General features: G+C 44.2%; 2 non-coding genes across 2 annotated transcripts; one reads left to right on the top strand and one right to left on the bottom strand.

Annotated features, from left to right (window-relative positions):
* Positions 1 to 10307: 10307 nt before the first annotated feature.
* On the bottom strand, positions 10308 to 10379 carry trnam-cau (transfer RNA methionine (anticodon CAU)). The gene has a single exon. It is a non-coding gene; the product is annotated as a tRNA-Met (tRNA).
* An 8175-nt stretch (positions 10380 to 18554) lies between these two features.
* trnam-cau (transfer RNA methionine (anticodon CAU)) lies at positions 18555 to 18626 on the top strand. Its single transcript has one exon. It is a non-coding gene; the product is annotated as a tRNA-Met (tRNA).
* Positions 18627 to 19123: the final 497 nt, after the last annotated feature.

The raw sequence follows: 19123 nt of genomic DNA, 5'->3' as shown, positions 1-19123 counted from the left end.
GGTTTCAAATCGTGTCCCAACCCCATCGTGTGCTTTTATCCATCGCTTATACCACAGTTGACAGACAGGTTATTCCTTAATTGTAATCACCGTGGACTATAGTGGCATCTGTTCAGAAAGGTAACACAATAGCTATTTTTCGTGTATTACACTATCTCCAAAGCATTTTATCTCCTTGGGATAGCAGCACCGTACAAGCTGCCACGTGTCCCTTAGGATCAGTAAGCCACTCAATACATCAGTAACCAAAAAGGTTGTTTATCTGTCACTGGCAGTCGAGTGTCCCATTCCTGTTGAATCGAAATTGCTTTATGTTCCTCATTGGTATCGTAAACGACTATATCATGTATTAACCACTTACTTCCGTGCCTCATCAATTTAAAAGGTGTCTTTGAACTCACTTCCAACCCTGATTTTCTCTCATGGGTAACTAACATGTCCCTGAACCAAGTACGTCCGGAAACATTTGATAGACATGCTATTGTAACTGACTGCCATGTCTCTTCAAGATCCCTGTCCTCCGTTATCATGTCTTGAAACACATGAAGCGTATATTTGCCCTTATAACAGTCGCCACATAACCAATCAAAAATGGTTGACAACCCTGTTTCTATTACAAGGAGCAATACATTTAATACATCCACTGGTGGGGGTCCAACTCAATTGAGCCCACTTTCTTCACATCGAATCATCACTTTATCGTCTTCCATATAAACATTATTCCTCCCTGTTGTCAAGTACAAAGTTACAAAAGTAAGCCTTATCTTAACACTTTGCTTTGCAACTAATCACACAAACAGTTTGTGTGTTACAGCTTTACATATGTTTTAGCAATCACAATTTGAAAGACAAAATATAATATCAACACATCGTTTCCTGGTCTTAACAGAGTGCTTTATAAGCCAGCACTTGTGACCAATAATGAGAGTATATAAATCACACATGGTATTAACAACATCAATATTCCCCGTGATATGATATGTGCTGGTACTTTGGTAAATTACCCACGAGATTACCCTTACTACACTTTAAGTGAACCCTTGTTTAGCCCCTTTGTATTAATACAGTTCCATTTTACAGAAAACTCTCACCCTTTGTGGTTGTTGAGTAAACAAAATTTGTTCAAACTGTTGAGCAGCTTTAGCTCCGTCATCATCAGACAGACTGAGATTCCCTGCTGCTTTTCGCTATTGTATGACAAGTTGTGCTCCTGTCTCAAGTTCTAATTAACTCTGTCAGATTCTGTGCTGTTGCGTTTAGTTCTAAGCATGTCAATTGTATCTGTAGATGTCACTTGTTCTTTAGAATAATTCATGCTTTTGACAGCATCCAATGCTATCCTAGTTCCAATTGTTCTATTGCCCAGCTATCTGCCGCCTGTTGTAGTTTAGTGCTGTTAGTCTCCCTCTAACTAAAATTAACTACCAAAGTCCAGCATTTGTTCCTTGTCAGTTGGCATCTGTTATCTCAAGCCATGTCAAATTCTTTTTCATACATACATAACAATTCTTAATAAGATGCACGACATTTCTTTTTAATAACTATCATAATGCCTCAAGGGAACTTCGTTTAATACATTGGTTGTAAATTTCCCACCGCAACATCAAGCTCAAACAAACAAAAATGTCTTCATACTATTGTCTCGTAAACTGTGTGGGTTCCTCGTCAGTCGCTGCTGTCTGTCGCGGCCCTTAAAAAATCCATCATGTAGTACACGTCCCGTGGAGAACTCAGATCATCCATCAGCTGGTGTCCAGGCCACATGTCCTGTCAGAGATGTGTGACCGAAGGTTTCACTGCTCAGTAATCATTTGATACTTCGGTTTATTCCTAACTCGAAAAGATTTCTTCCTGGCTTTGGCATTTACGTTCCTCAATTATGTAACCAATTGTATCATTTTTCTCTCTTTCCGTTGAGCAATTTTATTTCAACATTTGCAACATAGGTTTTGACATAATTTAAAATTTCCCAATTTCCACAGCACTGCTGCGGCAATTACCCCTCCCGCAATTGATCGAAACAAGTACCAATTGTTTTGAACAAAGGTTAACATAGTCCAAAACCATTTAAATGGACTTGCTATAATTTTAATTGCTGTTTTAAATGTTTCTTTAATTTTTAAGCCCACGTCTATGAAATCGTTTCCCAAATTATTCCTACTTGTGGTTTTGTTTTGCAACGCATTTCTTATCTTAACTTGCCCTTTCTCGGGGTCCCAGTTAGTATCATTAGTTTTCCCGAATACTGTCTAAAAATCTTTAACCGATCTGATAATTTTAGTACGTATTCCAGGCTGCTTGTAAGTGCTCCCAACATTCTACTGATCATTTTGTTACTGACACTGTTGCTTGATTCTAACATACTGCCGTTGAGCCCTATCTCCTGGATGTCTTGGAAATTAATGATTTCTTCTGTTATATTTAAACATTTGCTTATTCTTATTTTTATTCTGTGTTTTATCTGATTGAAGCTGGTATCTATTTTTCCATGTCCCATTACTTCACCTGATTTCCCTAATGCAATTAGAATACTAATATTCCGAAACTAATCACGGTAATCCCCATTAACATTGTTGCCCCCCATTTTAAGCAATCTAGCTTACTCCTAATCCTAGCTTCTTCCATTCCTTCTTTGAACCTGATCCTTATTTCGCTCTTGATTGTAGTCATATTTCTCCTTCCTAACAAATGTGTCTGTATCATTCTATCCATCTGAAAAATCAAACGATCAGGCCAAGGTTGGAGAGGGCCCTATTTGTTCATTTGTATCTTCTATTCTTGTTCGGATACTCCAGAAGTGCCCTCTCCAGGACTTCCGGATGTCCTTTGCTACCATAAGTTTTTTTTGTTTTTTTTGCTGGCTGGGTTTTTGCTCATATATGTACATCATACAATTAAGGCCGGTTAAGCCTTCTCCTTCTATCATTGCATCCCTGAGTGAGATTCGAAGAATCTCAAACTCCTCCTCTTTTGCTCGGTCAGTGGTCCAATCTGGTTGAAGCTTACCCTGATACATTTCGGATATTGCTACTGCCTTCACTTCAATTTCTTTATTTCTGATTATGACAGGAGTTTTATGAAAGGTAAGTTCTGAACATGACATTTTAACTTCATCATCTGTCCTATCAATGCTGCTAACAGGTTCACTGTCATCCCACTCTACTTCATCACATAATACTAGTGAGTGCAGTAATTCCCTGACACTCATAACCAAACATTCCTTTCCTCTAAAGCCTGTCCATTGTCTGGGCTTTTCAATTTATCCACAGAACTCCCTTCACTGTATCGGTGAAGTTTTGGTTCATATTTTTTCCAAATCCATAGCCCGGGTCAATCATTAATTTCGTACAACATTCCTTTTTTCCTTGTCCAACCGGTTTGGGGGGTATGGTCTGCCTACTGGCATGGCACCATTGCGGTGATACAGTCTCTGAACACTGTTAGGCTAATTTTATGTCCCCGAGTCATCCCAACATCTTTTAAACTATATACTCCCTCACTAATTGGGACAATCAGTTTGTCACTTCTCCACAATCCTGCACATCCTTTCAGAATTACATCATCGTTAGCTAGGTTTTCTCTGCAGTCATGCCATTTTGTCATTATCATACCATCCCACATACAATCCTTGCTGATTGCGTTTCTTCGTTACTGCCGAAAGGTTGCCTATGGATTATCATAATCCCTTGGTTATTATTTAGCTGGGTCAGATGTTTTACTTCTGACACAATTCTTTTTGCTCCAGACGCCATGCTTCTCTAATTCAACTCTATGTTCACCCAAATTCTGAACGATCTTTTCTTTACCTTTTACCTGGTTTTAGTTGGTAGCTTCACCCAAACTGCCTCTGTGCAATCGATTGGTATTTAATATCGCAATTTTTCCTGCATCGAATTTTATTAAATATTTCCCTGCCATCAGATTCGCATTTCCTGATACTGAAAGTAATGCTCCTAATCTAACTTCTGGTCTAATATCTTTATTCCCTAAAGCTCCTTCTATCATGTATTTAACATTCTAAACATCATTTTTCCTGCTCCTGACTATCTTTTGAGTCTTCGGGCACTAGGAACCTGCTGGAGCTGTGCCGTGTCAATTTCAACGGGTTAGTTTCAAAGTACTTTCCTGCACAGAGCTCTGACTGCTCCCGAGTAAAACCTCTTTTTGTGTTTATGCTGTGACCAATTTCGTTCTGAACATACTGATTTACTACCTCATAATATTGGTCACATTTCTACCTTCCGTTTATAACTTCTAATTGATGTGAAACTCGGTTTTGCAAAATACAACATTTTAAAAACTTGAAACACCAAAGGGAAATTCACAAATCCTTATTAAACACACACACACACACACACTCATTTATCCACCGAGACCTTGGATGTCTATTCCATCGGGTTTTAGGTACTCTAACAAAAATTGAGACCCCTCCGTTCTGATAAGCCTCTCTTATCCAGGAGTTTTTTTTGCCTCATTTAATCTCTTCCACTCTCGCCCCGTACTCTCGCCCCGTTGCTTCATCTCTCTTGACCGTGTTTCAGAGCAGGAGGATTACCCTAATTGCCATTTTCTGGACTTCTAAATATCTGTTCCTGGTTGTCCCTTTCAGGTGCACTCCGACATTCAGGATATGCACCCTATCTGGGACCTAGCCAGGGGTACGGAGGCACTATCTTCTTGTTTTAGTTAAAGGTCGATTGATCTTGGTCTCTAAAGTTTTCTCGGCGTCCCTATTTCTCTCGGCTTCCCCTCACAATCTGCTTGACTCCAAGGAAGATTTATTTTTGTCCTCCTTCTACCAGTAATGGATGCAAGAATCCCAGTATCTTTACTAAGATGTCTTGCAGACTTTTACTCAGGGTCAGTATCTTCTAGTCTTCTGACGCTCGCACCCAACTGAGTTTTATGTCCCCCCCCCTCCCCCCCCCCCCTCCAGATCCACAGAATATCCTTCCAAAAGTCAATCACACATGACTTTCCGCATTAAACTCGGCAGGTAAAGTTCGCCTCACACATAGACTAGAAACTTCTAATATTCTATCCTTTGTTCCGGTTAGAAACTTTTAATATTCTAACAATTATTTGGGAACTAGAAACGTCTAATATTCCATTCCCTTTTAGGTTAGAAACTTCTAATATTCAAACCTCCACCTGCTTAACTAGAAACTTCTAATATTCGAGCCTCGCTTTACCCAGAAACTTCTAATATTCTAGGCCTCCAAGTTGCGCGCCATGAAGTTAAAACCTCACCACTATTCTTAGAACTCCCCCTGTACCAGAAAAGGGTCAAGATATTCTAAATGATGAACAGGGATTCTCACTCCCTGACTCCTATGCAGACTTAGGTGGGCGCAATTCGGGTCAAAGCAGTGTTTCATGTTATCCCACGGCATAACCCATGTCTTCAGAGAAGATTCTGTTTACTTTCCACTCAGGTGCTTCACTCACGGGTCCGGCTTTTCTAAGTAGAGTGAAGTAAACTTTCTAATAAACACTCTTTCAGGTTATCAATTTAAGTTAGTTTTAATTTCAAATTAAAAGATGTAATCACTGTTTTTACAGAAAAGTAATAAAATCTTTTCTTTGCATCTTCCTGGTCAGTTGTTAGACCTTCAAGTCTGCCTTCACAATTTTCTCCTGTAACTTTTGTTTTTTTCCTGATGGATTCGCTGTTCTGCTCGGCTTCCGTGTTCAGTCCTTCCCATGACCGAGGGTAGCTATGAGAGCTGGCTGCTGAATTATTAGGTATTATATAGCCCTTTGCGCAGCCTTAGTTTCTACATGGCATTTATTGAAATGTAGCTGTTGCTTGCTGACTGTAGCTAATGCAATCTCCCTGTCGTTGAACGAGCTGATTCTGCTTGACATGTAATACTTTTGTTTGGCAGGTAATACATTTATTTGTTGCTTCGTCAGCAACTTTTCTGACATCTGTCTTTAGTGATGTTTTTTCTCAGTCTCAATACTGGATATGAACTCGTGTCCAACGAAGCAGTTCGCCTCTGCACTTCTACTGGTCAGCTGGTGTCAACGGCAGGTCGCTCCCTATATTTCTAACCTTATCTGGCTTGGACCTGTACCCTATGACCTGATTATTTGCTAAAAGATTTTTAACGTCAAAAATGTGTAAATTATGGGGTAAACGTGCCACCTCATGTGTTTCTTAGCTGGAAAGCAGTTGTCTCATATTTAAGTGGCGTCAGCAAGGTTTCCCGCTTAACCTTCTCCCCCAATTTAAACCTAAGATCCTGGTTGTTCCTTTTTTAATTGCTCAGTAAAATAATGCACTTCTCGGGAAGTGTGAAATACTGTTCCCGTTTATATAACTTAAGATTTTAAATTGATTGCATGTCTTTTTAACTTTAAAAACAGGTTCAGTTGTCCATATCTGTGTTTTTTAACGGCTGCGAAGCTATCTGTATTTCAAAAAAGCTGCGGCTGTTAACCCTTTGTGGGACCTTTCCCTTTCATTTAAAATCTCTGTCTTTTCCAGGTTCACATTCATGGTTCAAATGACATATTTTTTCATTATAACCTGTTCCACGAAGGTATTGAGAGACGAAGATCTGAGCGACGTGAAGTATCCAATTGGAGAGATGCATCCTGGCGACTGGAATCCCTCTCCACAGCTGCTTCCGGTGCTGCTTTCACAGCCGAATAACCCCTCCAGTGTCCAAACAGGTGAAAGTTCATCCAGTCGAGGCGGCAGTAGAGTGTTCTGGGAGAAATCAACTTAGTGACCTCGACTGTACTGTGGTTAGCTGAAGAACAGGTGTGAAAGAGCGGATCAGACTGAAAGCAAAACTTTGATACTAATAAAGAAAAAGGCCGATGTGCTGTTGACAAATAGCAACTTGTTTCCGTTTCGTGTGAGAATACGAATAGCAGAGAATGGTTTCGATCCATCGACCTCTGGGTTGTAGGCACAGAACAATCCCGCTTGTGCTCAAACGTGTGTTCCCAGTGTGCTCAAACGTGTGTTCTATTTGAAAGAAAAAAATGAGGAAGTGAATAGTTGTGTGGCGAACGCAGGGCAGTAATGTTGTAGCACCTGGTTTAAGGAACAGAGTGCCGCAGCGGAAGCGTGCTGGGTTATTAGCCCGAGGTCGAGGAATCGAGGGTATTCTCTGCTATTTGCATTCTCCCTCACACCAAAAGTAAACATAACAGGCGTTCCTGTTTGCTTTGCAGCAAATACCGATCAAAATCTTTCTTGCAGTCTCATCCCGACATTAGTCCCAAGAATGAAAGAGACAGCATGACACATTACAACATTGTAATGCTCACACATAGGGAACCACAGAGAAAATGCTTTAAAGTCTCAACAGATCTGACAGCATCTGGAGAGAGAGAAATGAGCTCACGTTTCGTGTCCAGGTGACCCTGAGTCAAAACTGCACGGGAAACGTTGTCCAGTAGTACCCCACAGAGGGGCAATATAGATATATAACGATATACAGTAATAACTCACACGGGGGCAATAAGGAAAAAAGCTTTCTCGAGCAATGAATCACAATAGAAACCGAGTCCCCAACTTCCCCTCTTGGACGGATGTGAACAATCCAACCTGCCAGACTATTTACATGAGAAGACGAATTTTACCCTTATCTTGAGATCAAAATTAATTCCTCAACCAGAGTCACGGAAGCAGATTATCGAGTCATGAACTGGGCCTTTGCCGGTGTGGTCTTGCTGTGCATATTTAAGCAGGAATCTCATGTCCTGAGACCAACGCTTTTCCATTGAAAGGGAGGTATTGGATCTTCCTGAGGTTAAACATCTTGCTGGAAAAATTTAACCTCGTGGAGGAAAAGGCAACATGAGGAGTGGGACTCGAACCCACGCCTACAGAAAAGACTGCGACCTGAACGCAGCGCCTTAGACCGCTCAGCCATCCTGATGCGTTAACACAGAAACTAAGATCCGTGCACAAATCGACTTAAAGTCTGTCTTCATCTTTATTTCATTTCAAAGAAGATATGCTTTTCCTACTTTAGAACCCGAGCTAGAGTCCTATATCTGAGTGCCATTCTTGGCCAAACCGCTGGTGGTTAAGGAGCTTCTCATTGCTGCATTGATCAGTTTGCTCTAATTAACAAGGTCCGATTTCCCGCTCTACCTGTTTCTCAGACGAAGGTATTGAAAGTCTAAAATCTGAGCGACGTGAAGTATCCAATTGGAGAGTTGCATTCTGGAAACTGCAATCTCTCTCCACAGCTGCTTCCGGTGCTGCTTTCACAGACAAGGAGCCGAAGAACCCCTCCAGTGTCCAATCAGGTGAACGTTCATCCAGTAGTGGCGGTAGAAGAGTGTTCTGGGAGAAGGCAACTTAGTCACCTCGACTGTACTGTGGTTAGCTGAAGAACAGGTGTCAAAGAGTGGATCAGACTGAAAGCAAAACATTGGTACCAATAAAGAAAAAGGCAGATGTGCTGCTGACAAATAGCAACTCGTTTCCGTTTGGTGTGAGTGAGAGTACGAATAGCAGAAGATGGTTTCGATCCATCGACCTCTGGGTTATGGGCCCAGCACGCTTCCGCTGCACCACTCTACTCATAGCTCGTTATTTTCGTGGTCGGACTTGAGGCAAAGTTTGAGGACATCTGTAATAGCGTGATCAATGTTCCCAGAGTGGCGAATCTACCGCCCCGAACTTCATTTTATGAAGATGATTCCAGTCACTCCCCACTTTCCCATCAGAACAACGTCACAGAAGAAATCACGTCACCATCACAGAACAGCCATTCAGCACGAAAGTAAAGTATCTGAACTATGCTGACCAGAATCAGTGTGCTCAAACGTGTGTTCTTGTTGAAAGAAAAAAATGAGGAAGTGAATCGTTGTGTGGCTACCGCAGGGCAGTAATGTTGTAGCTTCTGGTTTAAGGAACAGAGTGCCGCAGCGGAAGCGTGCTGGGCTACTAGCCCGACGTCGAGGAATCGAGGGTATTCTCTGCTATTTGCATTCTCCCTCACACCAAAAGTAAACATAACAGGCGTTCCTGTTTGCTTTGCAGCAAATACCGATCAAAATCCTTCTTGCAGTCTCATCCCGACATTAGTCCCAAGAATGAATGAGACAGCATGACACATTACAACATTGTAATGCTCACACATAGGGAACCACAGAGAAAATGCTTCAAAGTCTCAGCAGATCTGACAGCATCTGGAGAGAGAGAAATGAGCTCACGTTTCGTGTCCAGGTGACCCTTAGTCAAAACTGCACGGGAAACGTTATCCAGTAGTACCCCACAGAGGAACAATATAGATATATAACGATATCCAGTACTAACTCACAGGGGGCCAATAAGGAAATTAAGCTTTATCGAGCAATGAATCACAATAGAAACCGAGTCCCCAACTTCCCCTCTTTGACAGATGTGAACAATCCAACCTGCCAGACTATTTACACGAGAAGACGAATTTTACCCTTCTCTTGGGATCAATATTAATTCCTCAACCAGAGTCACTGAAGCAGATTATCGAGTCATGAACTGGGCTTTTGCCGGTGGGGTCTTGCTGTGCATATTTAAGCAGAAATCTCATGTCCTGAGACCAACGCTTTTCCATTGAAAGGGAGGTATTGGATCTTCCTGAGGTTGAACATCTTGCTGGAGAAATTTAACCTCGTGGAGGAAAAGGCAACATCAGGAGTGGGAATCGAACCATCGCCTCCAGAAGAGACTGCGACCTAAACGCAGCGCCTTAAACCGCTCGGCCATCCCGATGCGCTAACGCCGAAACTAAGATCCGTGCACAAATCGACTTAAAGTCTGTCTTCATCTTTGTTTCATTTCAAACAAGATATGTTTTTCCTACTTTAGAACCCGAGCCAGAGTCCTGTATCTGAGTGCCATTCTTGGCCAAACCGCTGGTGGTTAAGGAGCTTCTCATTGCTGCATTGATCAGTTTGCTCTAATCAACAAGGTCCGATTTCCCGCTCTCCCTGTTCTTCAGACGAAGGTATTGAAAGTCTAAGATCTGAGGACGTGAAGTATCCAATTGGAGAGTTGCATTCCGGAAACTGCAATCTCTTTCCACAGCTGCTTCCGGTGCTGCTTTCACAGACAAGTCGGCGAAGAACCCCTCCAGTGTCCAATCAGGTGAACGTTCATCCAGTAGTGGCGGCAGAAGAGAGTTCTGGGAGAAGTCAACTTAGTCACCTCGACTGTACTGTGGTTAGCTGAAGAACAGGTGTCAAAGAGTGGATCAGACTGAAAGCAAAACATTGGTACTGATAAAGAAAAAGGCAGATGTGCTGCTGACAAATAGCAACTCGTTTCCGTTTGGTGTGAGTGAGAATACGAATAGCAGAGAATGGTTTCGATCCATCGACCTCTGGGTTATGGGCCCAGCACGCTTCCGCTGCGCCACTCTGCTCATAACTCATTATTTTTGTGGTCGGACTTGAGGCAAAGTTTGAGGAAGTCTGTAACAGCGTGATCAATGTTCCCAGAGAGATGAAACTGCCGTCCCGAACTTCATTTTATAAAGGTGATTCCAGTCACTCCACACTTTCCCATCAGAACAACGTCACAGAAGAAATCACATCACCTTCCACAGAACAACCATTTAGCACGAAAGTAAAGTATCTGAACAATGCTGACCAGAATCAGTGTGCTCAAACGTGTGTTCTTGTTGAAAGAAAAAAATGAGGAAGTGAATATTTGTGTGGCGACCGCAGGGCAGTAATGTTGTAGCTCCTGGTTTAAGGAACAGAGTGCCGCAGCGGAAGCGTGCTGGGCTATTAGCCCGAGGTCGAGGAATCGAGGGTATTCTCTGCTATTTGCATTCTCCCTCACACCAAAAGTAAACATAACAGGCGTTCCTGTTTGCTTTGCAGCAAATAGCTATCAGAAACTTTCTTGCAGTCTCATCCCGACATTAGTCCCAAGAATGAAGGAGACAGCATGACACATTACAACATTGTAAAGCTCACACATAGGGAATCACAGCGAAAATGCTTTAAGGTCTCAGCAGATCTGAGAGCATCTGGAGAGAGAGAAATGGGCTAATGTTTCGTGTCCAGGTGACCCTTAGTCAAAGCTGCTCGGGAAACGTTATCCAGCAGTACCCCACAGAGGGGAAATATAGATATATAACGATATCCAGTAATAACTCACAGGGGGCCAATAAGGAAATAAAGCTTTATCGAGCAATGAATCACAATAGAAACCGAGTCCCCAACTTCCCCTCTTGGACGGATGTGAACAATCCAACCTGCCAGACTATTTACATGAGAAAACGAATTTTACCCTTCTCTTGGGATCAATATTAATTCCTCAACCAGAGTCAATGAAGCAGATTATCGAGTCATGAACTGGGCTTTTGCCGGTGGGGTCTTGCTGTGCATATTTAAGCAGGAATCTCATGTCCTGAGACCAACGCTTTTCCATTGAAAGGGAGGTATTGGATCTTCCTGAGGTTGAACATCTTGCTGGAGAAATTTAACTTCGTGGAGGAAAAGGCAATATCAGGAGTGGGATTCGAACCCACGCCTCAAGAAGAGACTGCGATCTGAACGCAGCGCCTTAGACCGCTCGGTCACCCTAATGCGTTATCGCGAAAGCTAAGATCCGTGCACAAATCGACTTAAAGTCTATTTTCATCGTTATTTCATTTCAAACAAGATATGCTTTTCCTACTTTTGAACCCCAGCCAGAGTCCTGTATCTGAGTGCCATCCTTGTCCAAACCGCTGGTGTTTAAGGAGCTTCTCATTGCTGCATTGATCAGTTTGCTCTAATCAACAAGGTCCGATTTCCCGCTCGACCTGTTCCTCAGACGAAGGTATTGAAAGTAAAATCTGAACGACGTGATGTATCAAATTGCAGAGTTGCACTCTGGAAACTGCAATCTCTTTCCACAGTTGCTTCCGGTGCTGCATTCACAGACAAGTTCACAGACTGTACTGTGGTTAGCTGAAAAACAAGTAGCGGATCAGACAGAAAGCAAAACTTTGCTACTAATAAAGAAGAAGGCAGGTGTGCTGCTGACAAATAGCGACTTGTTTCCGTTTGGTGTGAGTGAGAATATAAATAGGCTTGCAACTTGCTGGCGAGGCCGTCGCCGGTGATGATGACGTGGCGTGGACTCGCTGAACCAGGTTCAGGAGCTCGAGCACCGAGCAGGGACGCTCTGTCAGGCCCGACGATTTCAAACCACAGTGTTGCCTTGATCGCCTTGTTGGTTACCCCTAGTTGACAGGAACCACTGGCAGCTATGCCATTGCTATTGTAGTCAAGGAACTGGCAGGCCGGTGGAAGAATGCTTGGTCTGGCGCGCATGGTGTCGAGGCCGGATTTTGAGATGAGGTTCGCTGATGCGCCGGTGTGAAGTTTGAATCGGATGCAAGCCTTGTCTCATTTCATTTCATTTCGTTTTCATTTCATTAATTGTGTGGACAGCACACCACTCGTCGATCCACACTGAGGATCGAGAGGCGTTTCGCGTTGTGGTGGAAGGCAGCGCATGTGTAGTTATGATGCCCACCCGGTATGGGGACCTGACGCACTCAGCATCAGGGTCTGTTGGGCTGTCGGGTTCGGAATCTGGCATGCCTTGTTGTATTGAGCGGACACTTCGGCGCCGCAGCTGGGATCGCTGGCTGCTGAGCGGTGGAGCAGATCTGCAAAGGGCTGCATAGTGGCCAAGCTTGCCACACTGTAGACACTGGCATCATTTTGCCGGACATTTCCGCTTTAAGTGGGTGGAGCCACAATTCGGAGATGTCATGACGCCGACGACAGGGCATTCCGTGCGCCATCGTGCATGCGCAGTGCGGTCAGTCGTCGTACGCACCTGTGCAGTCGTGTTTTCGGCCTCATTGTCCACTCGGTCATGGCGCACATGTGCAGGGACCCGGGAAAAGTGCACAAAGCGACCACTCTCCTCGATGCTCAGGCCCTGCATTTGAACAATGGCCTGCACCCGTTCCACCTCGTGGGAGGCCAGTTTTGCAGTTTCTGCCGCCTTATGTGGGAGTAACGATTCTTAGCATGCTCATGGATAACGCATGTCTCGATAGCAACTGAGAGGGTCAACTGTTTGACTTTCAGGAGCTGCTGCCGAAGGGAGTCAGAGTGGACCCCGAAAACGATCTGTACCCGGATCATGGAATCTGCCGTCGAGTCATAGTTTCATGACTGCGCTAGAATGCGGAGATGGGTCACGAAGGACTGAAAAGGTTAATTCTTACTCTGAAGCCTCTGCTGGAAAAAGTACAATTCAAAGCTCTCATTCACCTCAGTGTCGCAGTGGCTGTCAAACTTCAGCAGGACTGTTTTGAATTTTGTTTTGTCTTCGCCGGCAGCGAACGTAAGGGAGTTGTAGATGTGGATGGCATGGTCCCCCACGGTGGAGAGAAATAATGTGATCTTCCTGGCATCCGATGCTGCTTCGAGGTCGGAGGCCTCGATGTACAGGAGGAACTTTTGCTTGAAGATTTTCCAATTGGCGCCAAGGTTGCCGGAGATGCGGAGCTGCGGAGGAGGCTGGTGTTTTCCATTTCACCGGATGGCTGCTTCCTGGTCAATGCTGATTCACTCGAGGTAGGTCCGTCAAGATCAGTATCACTCTGGTACCATGATGTGTTAGGCAGGTAGGCTCAATGTGGACTGCACTCGATGCAGGGAAGCTAAAAACAGACGTCGAACACTGGAGAAAATCCAACACTGTTTTATTCAACGATAGAACTGATACACATATTCAGCTGTGGGTCGACATTATACTGAACTGACTGGAGACCTTGTAGTAGCCTGATCAGACTTACTAGCTACCGCATGGTGTTTGCACTTGCTAGCTCGTGGACTCTGACTGTCTCAGTGGCTGGGTCCAGAGAGAGCGGGAAACCTAGTGGCCTCTGGCTTTATAGTGGTAGTGTCCTGTTTGGTGATTGGCTGCACTGTGTTGTGCTTACTGGTCATCCTGTGTGTCCATCACTGACTGTCTGCATCTCATTATATACATGAGTGGATATTATGACAGACTCCAAATCCAATGGTCTTTTTCCATGGATATTCTATCCCTTCTCACAGACAGACTGGGAGACCCGTCATCGCATGAAAGCAATAACTTCCTGGAGTGATTCCAGGTTGGGTTTATATCGCATAAATTGTCAATGAGTGTCTTGTTAAACGTGGTTCAGTTAGCGGAGTGGCTGTGGCTTGGTACTTGCAATCAAATGGGGTTCCCCCGCACAGATTCGAAACCTACCTGCACTGTAGGCAGCACGGTAGCACAGTGGTTAGCACAGTTGTTTCACAGCTCCGGGAGCTGTCTGTGCGGCGTCTGCGCGTTCATCCGGTGTCTGCGTAGGTTTCCTCCGGGTGCCTCCGATTTCTTTCGGAAGTTCGGTGCAGACTCAAGAGGCCGAATGTCCTGCAGGGGTTCTCTGGATAACAAATTAGAATCGTCAGAACTCCGACATTGACGGGATGTTTAAGGCGTCTGACTGATCTTCATCATGATGCGATCAAATGTTAGTATCTTTCAGTCTTTCCGCGGTGTTTTATTTACAATGTGTAGAAACATGTTTAACATGGTGTTGAAGTGTTTCCCATCAGTCCATTCAGAACAATCCTTCAGCTGATATGATGGAAATGTAATTTGCTGACAGAAACAACATTTCCAACACTTCACATCTGGCTGCACATCTGGACCAATGCACAAAGACGACCTTCTTCCGTTAGTTATTGTGGATATTAAACATCCATGAGGTGTTTGGTGAAGTCAGGTCCTGTGGCGAGTTGGCCGAGAGGTGATGGCGATGCGCTGCTAATCCATTGTGCTTTGCATCTGCGGGTCTGAATCCATCCTCGTCGATGATCCATTTCCTGCGTCTCCGCGTTGGGCCACTTATTGAGGGTGCCCTGATGATTCATTCAGTGTATCCGGAACTAGGATGGAGTTTAGATTCGGAGTTCAACAGGCCTGAGGAGTGAATCTTCTTGCACCAATCTCTATACCGATATTCCTCATCCTTTGTCTGATAATCGATTTAAATCACGACACCAGTTTTGGCAGGAGTTTGGCACCATGAAAACTTGCGGCCTCAGATGCTCCAAAACAGACGCCAGCTTCATCTGGGGCACTGCTGGCAGATTTTGTCTTTCCGGAACCGGCCGCCCAGCCGTGAAAACAAGTTCATCAGAGGATCTCATTACACTGTAAGACGGAGGAGCAGAAGTAGGCCATTCGGCCAATCGTGTCTGCTCCACCATTCAAAGAGATTATGACTGATCTGATATAATCCTCAAATCCACTTTCCCGCCACATCCCCATAATCCTTGTTTTCTTTACTGATTAAATCTTGAACATATTAACTGACCCACCCTCGACAATCCTATTCGCTTAGAAACGATATTTCCACAGATACACTATCTCCTTAGAGAAGAAATTACTCATCATTTCTGGCTTAACTGGGCGGTCCCTTACCCTGAGATTAATCCCTCAGGTCCCAGACTCTCCCACGTGGAGAAACAACCTCTCAGCATCCACCCTGTCAACCCCCCTGAAAAGCTATTAAATCTGTGAATTTGAATGGTGGGAATTATTCCCTGTCCCAAAGATTAGTTCAGGCCTCTGGATTCCCAATCCAGTGACATAATATTTCATCCCTCTGAACAACAGTTGATTCGGCTCATTATTAAACATCTTGGGCCAGTGGGCCGATGAATGGCAGATGGAGTTTAATTTGGATAAATGTGAGGTGAGGCATTTTGGTAGCTCAAATCAGTGATTGACCTACTCAGTTAATGGTATGGAGTTGGGGAGAATTACAGAACAAACAGATCGAGGAGAACAGGTTCACACATCCTTGAAGGTGGTGTCGCAGGTGGACAGGGTGGTGAAGAAGGCATTCAGCATGCTAGGTTTTAAGGTCAAAATATTGAATCCAAGAGTTGTACAAGACATGCTGGTAAGACCACACGGGAAATACTGTGTTCAATTCTGGTCACCCTATTTTCGGAAGGATATTGTTAAACTAGAAAGGGTGCAGAAGTGATTTACAAGGATGGTACCAGGACTTGATGGTGTGAGTGAAAAGTAGAGGCTGGATAGGCTGGGACTTTTTTTTCCTGGAGCGTCGGAGGCTTATGGGTGATGTCATAGAGGTCTATGAAATAATGAGGAACATAAATAAGGTAATGAGGAGCATCTGAACGGGCTGCCAGAGGCAGTGGTAGTGGCGGGTATCATTTTGATTTTAAAAATCAGTTCGACAGTTACATGGGCAGGGTGGGTGTAGATGGATATGGGCCAAATGCGGGCAAGTGGGACTAGCTTAGTGATAGAAACTGGGCGGCATTGACAAGCTGGGACGAAGGGCTGTTTCCATGCTGCCAACATCCACTACTCTTTGACTCTGTCTGTCTTCCTGATGATATTAGAATTTCCTCCACAGAATTCTATTGAACCGTTTGATACATAATATTTTATTCTATATTTTATCCAAGTCAAACAGGTACTGTGGATTCATCAGGGGATAAACAAAATACTAGGATGAGAGCGAATTGAATGAACAATGTTCCCAAAAATTATATTCCAAACAGAGCCCTGCAACGTTTGGATGGGAAGGTGAAACTTTGAGCGGAGAAAGGAAAACTCGGCTGACAGCAAGCTCCACCGGATTTCGATATCAAACGATCGCGGTGGGACTCGAGCTTCCAATCTTCTGATATCTTCATTATGTTCACCGAAATCAGACGCCTTAGCCATTAGGCCACGCGACCACCGCATGGGACATACGAGCCGATGTTTATCGCATGTGAATAAATACTGTGATTCTCTCTGTTTCCCGAGAAACCAGTACAATGCAGAAGGAGGCCATTCGGCCCATCGACTCTGCACCGACCCTCCAATCCTGCACCCCACTCATGCTTTAATTTGGATCTAGACTGGGACGTTCGGTGCTGTTCCATGTAAAGCAAAAACGAACTTCGAGGATATTTCCAATGTAACTGTTTTTCTTCCGCAAACATTGAATCAGTGAAATTGTGCGTTTCGGGAACTGGGATTTTCGAGTCTCTCAAGGCTTCTCTCCAAATCCATTGGTCATTTTAAGGTAGATTCAACCGCTCCTCACATAAACACCGGGGCACCGTTCATTGCAGGAATGCAAGAACTTCCTGGAGTGATTCCAGGCCGGTTTTATAATGTTTAATGAATGACCTATTGAACCGGGCTGCGATGGTCGAGTGGTTAAGGTGTTGGACTTCCCCAGCAGGTTCGAGCCCTGCTCCCAACGACTGTGACTGAAGAATTAATCGATTTTTAGTCAACGGTTTGACACAAAGTTCGCTACTTAGTAAATTCTAATATCAATATCCTCAGGAAGAGGGTTAATGATATTTTGGACATCAGCCCGGCTAGTTTAGTCGGTAGAGCATCATAGATTATCATAGAATTGCATCGAGTCTGTACCGGCTCTTGGAAAGAGCACCCTACCCAAGGTCAACACCTCCACCCTATTCCCATAACCCAGTAACCCCACCCAACACTAAGGGCAATTTTGGAGACTAAGGGCAATTTACCATGGCCAATCCACCTAACCTGCACATCTTTGGACTGTGGGAGGAAACCGGAGCACCCGGACGAAACCCACGCACACACGGGGAGGATGTGCAGACTCCGCACAGACAGTGACTCAAGCCGGAATCGAACCTGGGACCCTGGAGCTGTGAAGCAATTGTGCTATCCACAATGGTACCGTGCTGCCCTCATGCATTGGACTCTTAATCCCAGGGTCGTGGGTTCCAGACCCACGTTGGGCGCTTCCATATTGCAATCTGAGAGTGGTGAGCTGAACGAACTGATTTGATAACAGGAACACAAGGTTATATTCCTGGACTGGGAATCCAGAGGCTTGAACTAATCTTTCGTGACAAGATTTAATTAATCTGGAATTGAAATTTCATCTCAGTAATGGCGCAGAAAGGTTCTGCTGCAGACGGATCATATTTCCACAACTGGGAACACATTTACACAACAGGGAATGATTAGCACAACCACAGTGAAGATCTGTCCCCGGCAGAGTCACGGTTCCAACAGAGAGAACAGTTACACAGCAGAGAGAACAGTTAAACAGCAGAGAGCTCAGTTACACAGCAGAGAGCTCAGTTACACAGCAGAGAGCTCAGTTACACAGCAGAAAGCTCAGTTACACAGCAGACAGCAGAGAGCACAGTTACACAGCAGAGAGCTCAGTTACACAGCAGAGAGCTCAGTTACACAGCAGAGAGCACAGTTACACAGCAGGAAAAACATTTAATTGCCTATCTTTGTGGAACAGAAAATCCCTTTTTGCTAAATAACCAGTTTTTCCATCTCAGTATCTTGCTGGTTTGCTCGGCACCTTTTCTGTGTGTCATTGTGTGTGTGTCCTGATAGTCTCTTCCTGCTTTGCTGTGTGTCTTTCTCTGTCTGTCACAGCCGTGCTGATGTTCCGTGTTATTGTCCAGCCAAGGTGAGCTTCACAACACGTGGTTCTCGTTTAAGAAAAAAATAGTTATGTGGCTGCCGCAGAACAGCAATTGCGAACACGGCGAACCTAAAAAGCAGAGTGGCGCAGCGGAAGCGTGCTGGGCCCATAACCCAGAGGTCGATGGATCGAAACCATCCTCTGCTATTGATATTCTCAGTCACCCCAAAATTAAAAATGACGCTATCAACCTGCGGCACATCCGCCTTTTCTTTTCAGTAGATTCGTATCAAAGTGTTGCATCCAGTGTGATCCGGACATTTGCGCCAGGAATGAAGCAGACAGCATTACATCACTGTGAAGCCCAAAGTAACAAAATAGGGAAGCTCTTCAATTCACTCTCACTGAGGAAAACAGACAACATCTGCTGTGGTGTGTGAGTATTATTGGTGCCAATATCACATCGCCACTGACTGGAATGGGTTATGTTTTATTAACACAGTCATGTCATTTGGTAAAGATCGAACCGGGAGTTTTTCAGTGTTTTCAAATCCTTTAACAGCGAGAACGTGAAAAGTTTATATAATAACTTCCAGGAATACCCCACAGAGGGGTAATAAGCATATATAACAATATCCAATAATAAACCACTATAGAAACCGAGATCACAGTTTCGCCACTCGGACGGATGTGAACAATCCAAC

Source organism: Scyliorhinus torazame, chromosome 24 (assembly GCF_047496885.1).
Source record: "Scyliorhinus torazame isolate Kashiwa2021f chromosome 24, sScyTor2.1, whole genome shotgun sequence".
Lineage (NCBI taxonomy): Eukaryota > Metazoa > Chordata > Chondrichthyes > Carcharhiniformes > Scyliorhinidae > Scyliorhinus > Scyliorhinus torazame.
This window is presented reverse-complemented; position numbering and strand designations above follow the sequence as displayed.